The following is a 12,919-nucleotide window of genomic DNA, read 5'->3' as shown; positions in this document are numbered from 1 at the left end:
CAAGTGAATGTGTACCAAAATGCTGACTCTCCAAAAACCACATAAAGGCATCATAAAAGTAATCCATTCATTGTTTGTTTGTTTGGTTTTTCCTCCCCTTTTTCTGCCAATTTAGAATGCCCAATTCCCAATGTGCTCTAAGTCCTCGTGATGGCGTAGTGACTCACCTCAATCCGGGTGGCGGAGGACAAATCTCAGCTGCCTCCACATCTGAGACCGTCAACCCACGCATCTTATCACGTGGCTTGTTGAGCAGCTTCACGCCATCCGCCGCAGCATCCACGCTGAATTCACCATGCACCCCACAGAGAGCAAAGCACATTATAGCGATCACGAGGAGCTTACCCCGTGTGACTCTACCCTTCCTAGCAACCGGGCCAATTTGGTTGCTTAGGAGATCCATCTGGAGTCACTCAGCATGCCCTGGGATTCGAACTAGCAAACTCTAGGGGTGGTAGCCAGCGTCTTTACCACTGATCTACCCAGGCCCCACAACTCCATATTTAAGTCCTTTTTTGCTATAAATTCTTCTCCCTGCCCAGTAGGGGCAAAATGCATGAAGAATTATAATCACCAAAAATACAAGAAGAAGAGTTTGAAAGTGAAAGTGGAGATTGACTGAGCATGGAGGAATATTTATTGTCAAAAAGGACTTAAATATTGATCCGTTTATCATCCACACCTATCCTATCCCTTCTGAAGACATTGATTTAACCACTGGACTGAAGTTGTATAGATTACTTTTATGCTGATTTATGAAATTTTTGGAGCTTCAAAATTTTAGCACCCATTCACTTGCATTATATGGATCAAAACAGCTGATAAATTCTCTTAAAAATCTCCATTTGAGTTCAGCAGATGACAGAAAGCCATAAACATCTGGGATGGCATAAGGGTGAGTAAATTATGATAGAATTTTCATTTTTGGGTGAACTATTCCTTTAAGGCTGGCACCATATAATCTTTATTTGACTGAGCAATCCGTCTATTAATAATGCATGCAAGTTTATACATGCAACTAATCGAGAATAGTTAGGACAAGCAACATAAACATACTTAACGTATCTTTTGTTGTTGATGTCAAAGGCTGTGCGTCAAATCAAACCTTGGGTTCTGGCGCAAATTTACATGTGACGGTAACATGGCAATGTTTCGTCAAAGTCTCTTTAATATAGGCCAGTGTTTGTTCCACGTGTTTGGCCGTATGTCTTTCCAACCGCCAAGAAGCCTAAACTTCTTTTGTTCTTGATTGTGCAAGCTTTTGATGAGGAGGAATGCATGGTGTTTTCAAAACAGCTATCATGTGTTTTTGACAAATTCTGTGTATATCTCAAATGGATTTTCAACTCGTGAAAAATATAAGTGATCTGCCTGACTTGTTCTGTCGTGGTACAGATGTGAACATGACACTCCATTTTTATTGCAGCTAAAGGAACACTAGATAGAGGTCAGTGTAGTAATACTGTCTAACCTCTGCTGATGAAGAGACAGACTAAAGGAAAAAAGTAAGATACTAAAACACAGTAAAAACAATAAATATATAAATATAGCGTAATATCCTTGAATAGTACCAAGCATATTGAAATAAATAAGTTTACAACAGATTAAATACATGCACGTATAATACCTGATTATTCCATGACCCCCACTGTGAGCATTCCAATTGTATGGTCCATAAACAATACTGTAAATGTTTACTTGAGGTTTAAGGATTTATCTACAGTAAATGGTGCAGACTTTTTCCTGTGGTCTTCCTGCTTATCTGGTCACACACAAATAGAATAACAATGCTCCCTGAATAACAGGAAAAAGGAAAATGTACTCCACGCATAACTTCTCTCATATCAAAGAATAATGTTTGGAGAGCTACACCTTCACTGAGACTAAAAATGAATTCAATTTGAATGAGTAAAACGTTGCCAGGCAAAACAGTAATGCATACTAACTATTATGAGATCACTTCCAATCATGGCATCAACAATTTACAGAATGACTTTTAATACCCTTGAATAAACTGGGAAAATTGTTACAAATTCAGTTCATTGTATGAGAATTTGTCAATGCACTTGGTGCAGAGTTTATGAACAGATAAACAAGAATGAATGGGAACAAAGAGCATCAAGCTCACATGGTCTTTCTCAATGAAAATGTCAATGTAGGAGAGGACAACAGAAGCATTTCATGCTTCCAGGCTATGACAGATCTGGCTTTTTCTCATAGATGCAGTGGGCATGTTGTGACAGAGCGGCTTACAACACAGCTGAATGCAACAATGTGACCCATACAACAACAGTTATTATCTGCCAATGCTCTATTGGACTCCCACGTGGCTTCAGCTTTTTGACTGAATTATACCAGGGAGTCTGAGTCAAGTGAACCCATTCAGGTGACATATATTGGCAGGGGCAGATTATGACTAGCAAGGACCCCGGGGCCAATTTTCTTTTAGGGCCCTTCTGGTCCAATTACCAACAGATCTACACAATCTGTTTTCACTGATTTAAGTCTCTTTTAATATCTGTTCTGTTATTTATAGTGAGATTAATTTAAACACAGCACAGATGTGGTAAAAAAAAAACACTCAACCGAAACACATTGGCTGAAAGGACACTGTTCTTAAAGAGACAGTACCATATTAATTTTTGTTTGCATCATGTAAGCTCAATGTAAATACTACAAATGATGCATACAAAATGCATATATTTAAAGGGGCCACAATAGATTATAAAATATTTTACTTCAAACACTTTATTGATTAATTTAACAAATGTAGGCTCCTACAGTGTTTATGCAAGGGTTTGGTGAAATTCGGCAAAGAGTTCAGGCAGTTTTGGCTTGTGCTGCTATATCTTTTAAATGATCAGAATGATGGGGTGCTTTCTGTTCAGAAGTGATCATCCTCACACCCTATATCCTTCAAAGACTTTACCCTCCATTGTGAGAGCTTTGAAGGACTGAAAAGTGTGGGGCTCAAAAATAGTGGTCATTTGGTCATTTTTTGGGAAATTCTGTTTGTTTGGAATGACCGTACAGCTTGGCTATACCATTATCATTCTTCCATTGAAAAGCCCTGCAAAGGTATCATTAATAATAAACGTTATTGGTAATTTTACTTTGTCCAAATCAGCAAAGATTTCACAAAAAAAGATGAGAGCATCAAAATATGAAGGTAGCTCTTTTGGAAATGATGTTACAAGGTCTTCTACTTCTAGAAGAGCATGGCATTTTTCACCAGGAGACAATAGAAATCTCATACACATTGTAATGATGTAGAGGCTATAGAAAGTAATGTATCAAATATGATGCATGCAGTGTTATACGGTTAAAGAGTTGCTCAAAAAATTGTATTTAGAAACAGGAAGGCAAAAGGTTCCTATAAGAGGGCTGGGGGCCCTCATAGTCTCAGGGACCTGTTGAGGGGGCCTTGTATAAGCTCTGGGGCCTACATATTTAAGCATAGATAAACATGTATTTCAAGGTTTATGAGACCTTGCAGCCCAGGTTATTTTTGTGTATAAGGAAGCTGTGATGAATGCTGACACAGCTAAAAATATTCTTACCTCATACACTGCATATCTTAAAACATTATGTTCCCTTATATCAATAATATTGTCATTAATAATGAGTCCAAACAAAGGTCTCTCTAAAACAATAATCCTTTCCACTATCAGCAGTTTAAAATGAAGAGTTGTCATAGTATCCTTACTCTCAGAGGCCCAGATAAATGTGCATAAAACACGTGCATTGCCCATAAAACCTGTGGTAATGTCTGAACTCTAGACAAAACAAACTGTATAACCCCCATCTTCTGTTTGACTTTATGAGTTAAGAAAATACATAGTTTCCAGACGTATTTATTTTAAAGGTGCACACAGTAATGTTTTATGAATGTCGCCTTGGACTTACAGGGGCATGGGTGCTGCATCATTCAAATGCAAAAATGTTTAGTTACCAAATAATGCCATTGTAGAAATTCACTATTCAGTCAGCCATGATGATTAATTTAATCCATGAACGAACCTGTCCAATAACAGGGCAGTTTCTGAGATCAAGCAAAAAGTATTCAGATGGTCATGTGATCTGGACATGGTAGCCCCCCTGAGGGGACCCTCTCCATGGGTCTGCTAAATTAATAATTGTAAATGTATATGTAGCCACACGAGAATGACAAAAAGATAGATAGGCTAAAGCAATAAACCTAATGTGTGGGCTAATGTGTGGGCTTCTCTTCATTTTGATGCACTGGTGCTAAATAAATCTTCCTGTCTCCACCAGTATGAGAAAAAGAAATGTGAAATTGCATAAATGATCCGTTCTTTCCGACTAAAATCATTTGAACGCATATTACATAGTATATACACTCGTAAGTACGAACTTCCAAGGAGGACTTGAGCGAGATATGACTGGAGTCTTCATCTCACGTTTGTAGACTCAATCATTTGTACCTCAACTGGTCTATTACCCAAAAGCAAGGTAATAGACCGGTTGAGGTAAAAACAAATAGCAAAATTAATTGTTCCACGTATTGCCCTTGTAGTGTAGCATTCAAACCACAATAATATTACAAATAAAACATTAACAACAGAAACAAGATTATCATTTTAGATTAGATTAAGCCATATCTAAAATAGTTTTCTATTGTTTTATATCTGAAAACAGATTTATCTACAGTCCCCCCCTAAATTGTAAACGTTCAAAATGTCAAGAGTCAAGACACAAAGCGCAGGAATTTCTTTCAGGCATATTGAAGGCAGCCCTGAGTTTAGGGGTTAGTCTCTGACTGTCAGCAGAGGGTGGTGTGTGATGATTTGATGTCAGCGTGGAGGGTGTAAAGAATCAGCCCGCAGCTGAAACTTCCATTGGGATGACAGCTGATGGCGCCGTGGCGTAGATGACCAGCAGGAACGGATCATTTGCAATGTGTGAGCCGAGTAATGACAGGCAGAAGAAAACTCCTACCGCCCTGATCCGATGTCTTGTTTCGTATAAGCCACATGAAACGTTCAAACGATACAAACGTAATGGCAAAAGGGAAACTGGCTCACAAGCATCAACTGGAAATTGAAAGTTCCCTTGGGTTTCCTTGGTCGCGACTTTTCAAGGCTGTAAAACCACTTCGAGGTCATTTGTGATCACATAGGTAAGTGTAGTAGTTTTTTTTTTAGTGGCAGTGTTGGAATATTGGAGCCCACTCAGAATTCCAGAATCACTTAACTGAAGGCAACGTTGTAACATTGATAAACCGCGAGTGGTTCAGTTGTAACATTGTTTATTCTGTTTATTTGTAACACTGTTGCTTTTTTTTTCTGCACCGGTCTGGTGGGAATTTCGCTTCGTGTGCGTCTACTCTTTTGGAAAATGATTAGTAAATAAGCACTTCCCTAAAATGTTAATATTATTTCGTACAAACATATAAGAAATTATATTTTGCAGAAAGAAAATGAAGCCAATATTTAGGACTATTATGATTGTGACTTCGTGTAATTATTTTCGTGACAATTACACACACACACACACACACACACGCGCGCGCGCTTGCGCACACAGTATTAAAATTGTAAAATATTTAGCTTACATCATGGCAGCCCATGGCACTGGCTTTTATTTTAGCTTATTTAAAAAAATTATATATATATATATATATATATATATATATATATATATATATATATAATTATATATATATAAATTATTATTTATTTATTTTTTTAACTAACATTGTGTAATACAGTAAAACGTTCCACTGTAATGGTAAAATGTCAGGATGTGTTGCGTGTTTCTGGGCCGATAACTCGCAGCTCATTTCGGCATTTAGGAAGAAAACTCAAATAAAATAAAAAATGGTTTTAGGATTTTCCATCCTTCAACGTGGAACTGCTTGCTAATTAATTAAAAGTTCTCATTTTAAAATAGGTGTCAATTAAAAGTAAAATATAATTTCCTCTTTTTGGAATTGATTTGGTGTAAAATATGACCTTGTTCATGCATTCCTGCACTGCTTACATTTAGTGAAAATCTGAAAAGTGGTCCCTTGCATTAATCATTAATTTCAAATGTGCCGACTGTAGGGCAGCTTTAAACCATAAATCTCAATTATAAGGCTGGAAATTACAGCATGTGCTTTATTAGACCACGAGCATGTTAAAATACCATGTCTTGAGGCTTGTCACCTGTCACATGGCCACTGTCTCTAGTTGTTTCGTCTCTCTTGCCGAGGGAGTGATTGTATTCCAGGCTTTGGGACGCTATTCATTATTGCAAAACAAACTATGCAGACCATTCATTAGCCCAGCATTAACTTGTATAGGTGTCGGCCTTTGTAACTGTGCTGTATTTACACAAAGATTAACGGAACACTCTTATTTGTCATCCAATAGCCTATAGTCAAACATTGTTTGGTAGTCTGTCAGTCAATCTTTACAGATTCATTTAGTTCCTATGAAACAGGTTTAAACCTTAAATCTTGTGAAGCTTTCAGTATTAACCACTGAAATTCTGACATTTAAAATAAGAACAAAGTGATCCCAAAAAAGTCGGACACTTGAGTCACACTAAAATATATCTATATCATTGCATTAGATACAAATGACATAAGACCTTTCCTCTGAGCTAACTTTTCTGAGCCAACTTTTCTGAGCCATTCTTGCAATAAAGGTGCCAGTTTGAGTTTTAGTAGATGTATGAAGTTATTTCACAAAGATATTAGTAGTTCACTACATTAATTATGATCCTTTTTAAAATGTTTGATAACCAGATAACTAAACAACTTTGTACTCATCAACCAAATAGAGACCTGTCATTTAATTTTGAACAATATATTTATATTTTACTATCCCTTTTTAGTGAAATTATTAAAACAATTGTTTTTTGCTATATTTATTTAAAATGATGCCACTTGGTTTGATATTTTGTGATATAATGCAGAGACGTCCGTTCATTTTTAAGTGTAACTGAAGTGCCAAATCAGTTTGGAAACTGTTGTATAAACTGGATCAGTTGGGAAAATGCTGTAGTAGTTTTTATATATGATCCACATCCTCTGCATATATTTTTGAAATGCTTCATTATTGAGTCAGTTTACTTTCTTGCCAATGCGCTGATAACTCTTAAAAATTAGCTTGTATAACCAACTTTGGACTATGCAAGAAAACCACGTTTACATGACGTTTGAAATGATATTCTTCTTCTTTCGTCTGCTCCCGTAAGGGGTCGCCACAGCGGACCATCCGTGATAGAGGTCGACCAATATATCGGTTTTGCTGATTAATTTGCACCGATAAAAGATTTCAGGAACATTTACATTTATGCATTTGAAAGACGCTTTTATCCAAAGTGACTTACAGTGCACTTATTACAGGGACAATCCCCCCGGAGCAATTTGGAGTTAAGTGCCTTGCTCAAGGGCCCAACAGTGGTATCTTGGTGGTGCTGGGGCATGAACCCCGAGCCTTAACCACTGAGCCACCACTGCCCCTGGAACTATCTGTTATGAGGAAATTTTCCACACCGATAGTTTTTCCCTATTGCGTCCTGTGCTGGAGCAGCCGGGAAGGGTCCGCTGTCATTATGCAGTACGCTAACATTAAAGCTAACCTCAAGCGGTTAGAACAATGTGACAAAAATACAGTCCTTCCCAAATTTTTAAATGTCACGATTGTTAACATCTATTACCATCTTTTTGCATTAGTTTACATCCAGCTGGTCACATTTATGCATTCATTAGCCAGCAAAGTTGCATATATAAAGCTAGTGACGTGAGAAAGCAAATTAATATCTTCATGCAGCCAAGAGAAGCATATAAACAAATCATAAACGCATCTGATTTCAATTTATAAAAATGTATCCTCACTGTAATACGATGACTTCAGATTTATCACATTCTTGCACTAAAAAAAGCTAGACACAACGCTATAAAAACATTTTAACAGAAAGCAGGTGTCTCAATATGCCTTTAATTATACACATCATCTAAAAAACAGCACTCCTGCATGAGACACTGAATAAACAAAAACAAAGGGAAACAAAGATGTTCATCTAGCACGCATTTACATAGAAGAACAAATGGATAGATGCAAATGTTTGCGGTGTGAACAGCCCCTTACTGTTGGTGGAAGTCTTTGGCCATTGCGTCTTGCTCTTTTATAAGTGTTTCTCAGATTAAGCAATGAGTTGTTTAAATGCTTTGTCAGGAACGATGTTCAACTTGCAAATGTGTTTCTCGAGATCCTCGCGTTCGGATCCAGTCTGTTGTTCCATCTGTTTGAACAGACCCTGACCTGTGCTCATAGTCTGAGCCGCTTCACCACCGAATTCAGACGAATACCACTGCTATCTGTGAATATTGCTACTCTAAATACAACTGTAATGAATAAAAATAATGTGGTATTTCACTGTTATTATGAAGGTTGAGTCTGGAGTAGTAGGAGTCAATGCAAATGTAACACCGTGTGAACTGGAGTGGTGGTGGTGTAGTGGGCTAAATCACATAACTGTTAAGCAGAAGGTTGTAGGTTCGAGCCCCACTGCTACCACCATTGTGTCCTTGAGCAAGGCACTTAACTCCAGGTTGCTCTGGGGGGATTGTCCCTGTAATAAGTGCACTGTAAGTCGCTTTGGATAAAAGCGTCTGCCAAATGCATAAATGTAAATGTAACTGTCTACTGAAGCGTTTTCCCCCCTCATTTTACTTTTGTCTTAACATTTGAGAATATGGACCAACTTAAACTTTTTATTTATTTATTTTATACACATTAGTTGAAAATGAAATGCTCTTTTTTTTTTTTTTTTTTTTTTTTTAACAGCCACGATAGGAATGTTCTTGGCAATAACATAATGGTTGCTGTTTATGTATTTACTGCGGCCTCTTGTGGACTAAAGCAACAACGTCAATATAAAAATAAGGTGACTTTAAAATTTGAATATTAGTTCATATATATTAATATTTATATAGTTATTTCATTAAAAAAATTACAATACATTTTCTTGGTTCAGTTAGTACTGTTTATTTTTATAATAAATTTTAGCACTATTTTACTCTTGAGTGTTATTTTTTCATTCAGTATCAATAAAAAAAGAATATCGGTCGATTGATCGGCTATCGACAGGTACTGCCCAACTTAGTTATCGGTATCGGTAAAATGCAATATCGGTCAACCTCTTAACCTTGATCTGCATATTTGATTTTGCACAGGCAGGATGCTCTTCCTGATGCAAACCCCGGTGGCTGGGGACACTCACGGGGCAATTTAGAGTCTCCATTTCACTTAACTTGCATGTATTGGATTTATGGTGGAAACCAGAGCTTATATGAGATTTGAAATAATCATGTTATCATGTTTCTACTTTTGATGGTAGATGGTAAGAATGCAGGTTAAGGTGATTACGTGCTACACGAAATTGGGGTAACTGGTGTCGATCGGTTTATTCTTATGCCTTTTATGACCTTAAAGGAAAGCCATATAATGCGTTACATGACCACACACACATCGTTCCATGCTTGTCATTGGAGCTTTATTATGTTGATGTTGTAAGTTTAGGCAGCAGGACAGTTAGGCCTGTTACATGAAACATGAAACCTGAAACAGTGAGTTTACTGTTGTCTGATCACTACAGCTGTACAATTGTGCTAAACATTGACTGGTGTCCTTAATCACAGATGTCATTTTGATTTAACTGGGTACACTGAAGAGTTCAGTCCAGGTCAAGTTCACAGTGTGTAGAGTCTTTGCTGTAGTGCTTCAGATCTTCAGAAGTTCACACAGCTTTGGTAAAATGAATTATTAAATCATCAGGGAAATGAGACTTGGCCTTCTCTATGCGAGAATGCATAATTTCTAACGACACAAGCGTTATGAGCGAGATGGGGAAGTAGGGAAAAATTAACAAATGACACTCTCTGACTCAACAGTAAGCTTATAATGCCTCTGTCAGAACATGAATTGTCATTATTTCAGATATAGCCTTAGGTTGTTTTTTACGCCAACTGCACCATACAGATTCAGTGGTCAACAATAATCTCACTACATCTGATGACTAACATTTGTCAAGCTCCTGATCAAAATTCTGCAGTTCCACAGATTGCAACTCATATAGCATAGTTTTGCATTGAAGTCTACCATAATCATTGTTAAAGGACATATATTATTACTCTAGCTCTACTTATTCTCACTGGATGATATATTGTGGGAATGTATATCATCCATTGCTTGAGCATACACAATGTTTTTTCAAGTTTGTCTTTTTGTGGTTTGACAAATTTAATGAATTCTATTCAAGGATACAAACGGTGAAATTGAATGTAGTACGTCATCGTTTCTAATAATTGAGTTTGTGCAGTTACACCAGTTTCATACACCAACCTGCAAACTCGTCAACCTTTGTAACTTTTGTATGTATGGTCACTAGATTCACAACATTTGACTGCCACTCTTCTCGTCCTGTGTGTGACTGGCTTCTGTAAATGCTAGGCTATAACAAATCTCCCAAAGCTATTAAGGCAGACTACAGTACATTAAATGTAAGGCCAAAAGTGAATTGTAAAGCATAAATTAGGCTTCTAATTTAAATGTTGACGTTACTAAATGTCTAACGTTAATATATCGATGCCTCAGAAATGCTTAAAAAAAATAACATGCCGATCAATAATCGACAATTCAACACATTTGCCCCCAATTCTTATTACCATAATACAAATAAATCCCATGCTCATTACTGTAATGCAACATAGATTTTTTTTTATTGTAAAGTATTTAAAAATCACTGTATTATTTTGTAATGCCCTATGCTGATTTAAGAAGAAAAAAAATATTGAGTTAAAATAATTTTTTGTTTTATTATCTGTAATGCAGTAGGGGAAATTGTGCTTAATTGTCAAGAAAATGATGTCATGGTCCAAATATTTTTTTTTTAAATATCCTGCATTGTCCTTTTATTAAATATATTTCTTTTATTTATTTATTTATTTATTTTTATTTTTGGGGTGAAATGTGACCTGGACCTGTTGTCGTGAGATTCTCCCACAAGCATGCTACATGCCACGTCAAATCACATGGTGATGGAGCCCAGTAGAATGTATTTTCTTTGTAAGATTGACTTGGCATTTGGACCGTTTCAGTCTCTTCTTGCTTTTTTGTTTTCATGCAGACAATATATTATGTCCTGATGTGGATGATGCTCTTTTTTTTTGTTTCTAAGAGACACGTTATATGGCCACAGTCCAAACCATTGGCTCTCACAGCTCTCTCTCATAGCCATCTGCACATGCATCTAAATGGCACTTCTCCAACACAATGTGAATTAGTGCTAGCATATGGTTTTGTGTGTTCAAAATGACAACGCAATATGATGCAACTATGATCGAACTACTTATGGAGTAGGGGTGTAATGATCTGTTGATGTGGATCGATGCATCGTTCAGATAACCAACGATTCAATGATATCTATTTAACTTGTAAACATCGATGTATATATTTAAAGATGCACCTTTATTTTGATATTCTCATGCCAGCCATGTCCATATGCATTTCAATTAGGCTATGCAGCAACCTTATGATATTCCTGAATTTCAAGTTGCGATCTGCTCACCCATCAACCTGGCATCCCTCAAAATGCGAGCTCCGGTGACAGGATTGAGTAGAGCTGCTCCCATGCCCGATTAAATTGGGCTTCCCTTGAAAATATTTGCCGCATGCGGCACATTTGATTTCTACTTGAGAATTTTCTATTTTAAAGCGCTATGGAGCAATTCAACCATGTCAAACAGCTAGACAGCCCCGACATTCTTAACAGCACTGACGAGGGAACGAGAAAACAACTGCCCTGCACCAGCATCAGTTACAAGATTTTTTACATTTACTCATCAACATTCTTACTTACATTTATTACAGTTAACTGTAACAGAATTTTTCAATACAACTGAGGAAGTTGTAGCCAATAAAAAACACTGAAAGCTCATACTTAACTGTCAAGAGCAAGTCATGGGTATGTAATTATTCATTTGAATTGAATGATTGCTTTACTGTTGTAGATATGACAGATTTTACTGTAGTGTTTACAATATTCCCAAGACAATGGGCTGTCATCAAATGATTGATGATCACTTGAGTGTGTGATTTTATTTTTTTATATTATTTATAATATATCTTTTTTTTTTTTTTTTCAGGACTTTAAGTACCTTATTTTTTTTGTGGATGTCCCAATGTGGATACTGGATTTGCTCTTTTCAGATAATAATATTTTAGTTCCATTTATGAAATAATAAATGTAATTGTGTTAAATAGGCACATAATATCGTAATATTCATCGCAGGCCCCTGAATAGAATCGAACCTAAATCGCATCAAGGCAGATTTTGAGGTATTGCAAACACTGGATCGCTGGCTAAGAGAATTGATATAAGATCATATCATGATGAAACTTGCGAATTACACCCGTAATATGGAGTAGTGCGAATTTCTTACAGTTATATCAACATGACCAGTGAAGTTGGAGGATTTTCAGTGCGAGTTGCCAACAGGTAACAGGAACTTTAAATTCAAGCAATGCTCTTGGTCACCATTAATTGCAGTATTAATTTGTTTCCAATCCTTTTTTCAGTAATGCAGACAAATACATTTTAGCTAAAACTGAAACAGGAACTAGCATTGCTGTCAAAAAAGGTCCTGGTGGAATTTGTGGTGTTTTGCAGTCATCTGCCTCACTCAAAGCACTCATTGATTATTGTTCGTTAGATATGCCTTCATTTCCTAGAATCTTCTGTGGGTAAACAACATCCCAAACAATTCTTCCTTTGCATAACATTGGAGCTACTTTAAGCCTTAGTGATGGGCAGTAGTCCAGTAACCTCATTAGATGCTCTGTTGGAGAGTTTTCTGCATAGCCTGTCAAAAAAGAACAGCCTCCAAAGGTTGTGTTTGTGGGGG

The 12,919-nt window shown here is 36.8% G+C and overlaps 1 protein-coding gene across 2 annotated transcripts in view; it reads left to right on the top strand.

The window, feature by feature from the left end:
- The first annotated feature begins 4,822 nt into the window (after positions 1-4,822).
- LOC127633238 (dynamin-binding protein-like) overlaps positions 4,823-12,919 on the top strand; it is a 73,926-nt gene continuing 65,829 nt past the window's right edge. For both annotated transcript variants that reach the window (XM_052112176.1, XM_052112175.1), the window contains exon 1: positions 4,823-5,140. The gene's annotated coding sequence lies outside the window, so the exon portion shown is untranslated. The remainder of the gene's footprint in view (positions 5,141-12,919) is intronic.

This window comes from Xyrauchen texanus, chromosome 40 (genome assembly GCF_025860055.1).
Source record: "Xyrauchen texanus isolate HMW12.3.18 chromosome 40, RBS_HiC_50CHRs, whole genome shotgun sequence".
In the NCBI taxonomy this organism is placed as follows: domain Eukaryota; kingdom Metazoa; phylum Chordata; class Actinopteri; order Cypriniformes; family Catostomidae; genus Xyrauchen; species Xyrauchen texanus.
Note: the sequence above shows the minus strand (reverse complement) of the source record. Positions and strands in the feature narration are given on the sequence as shown.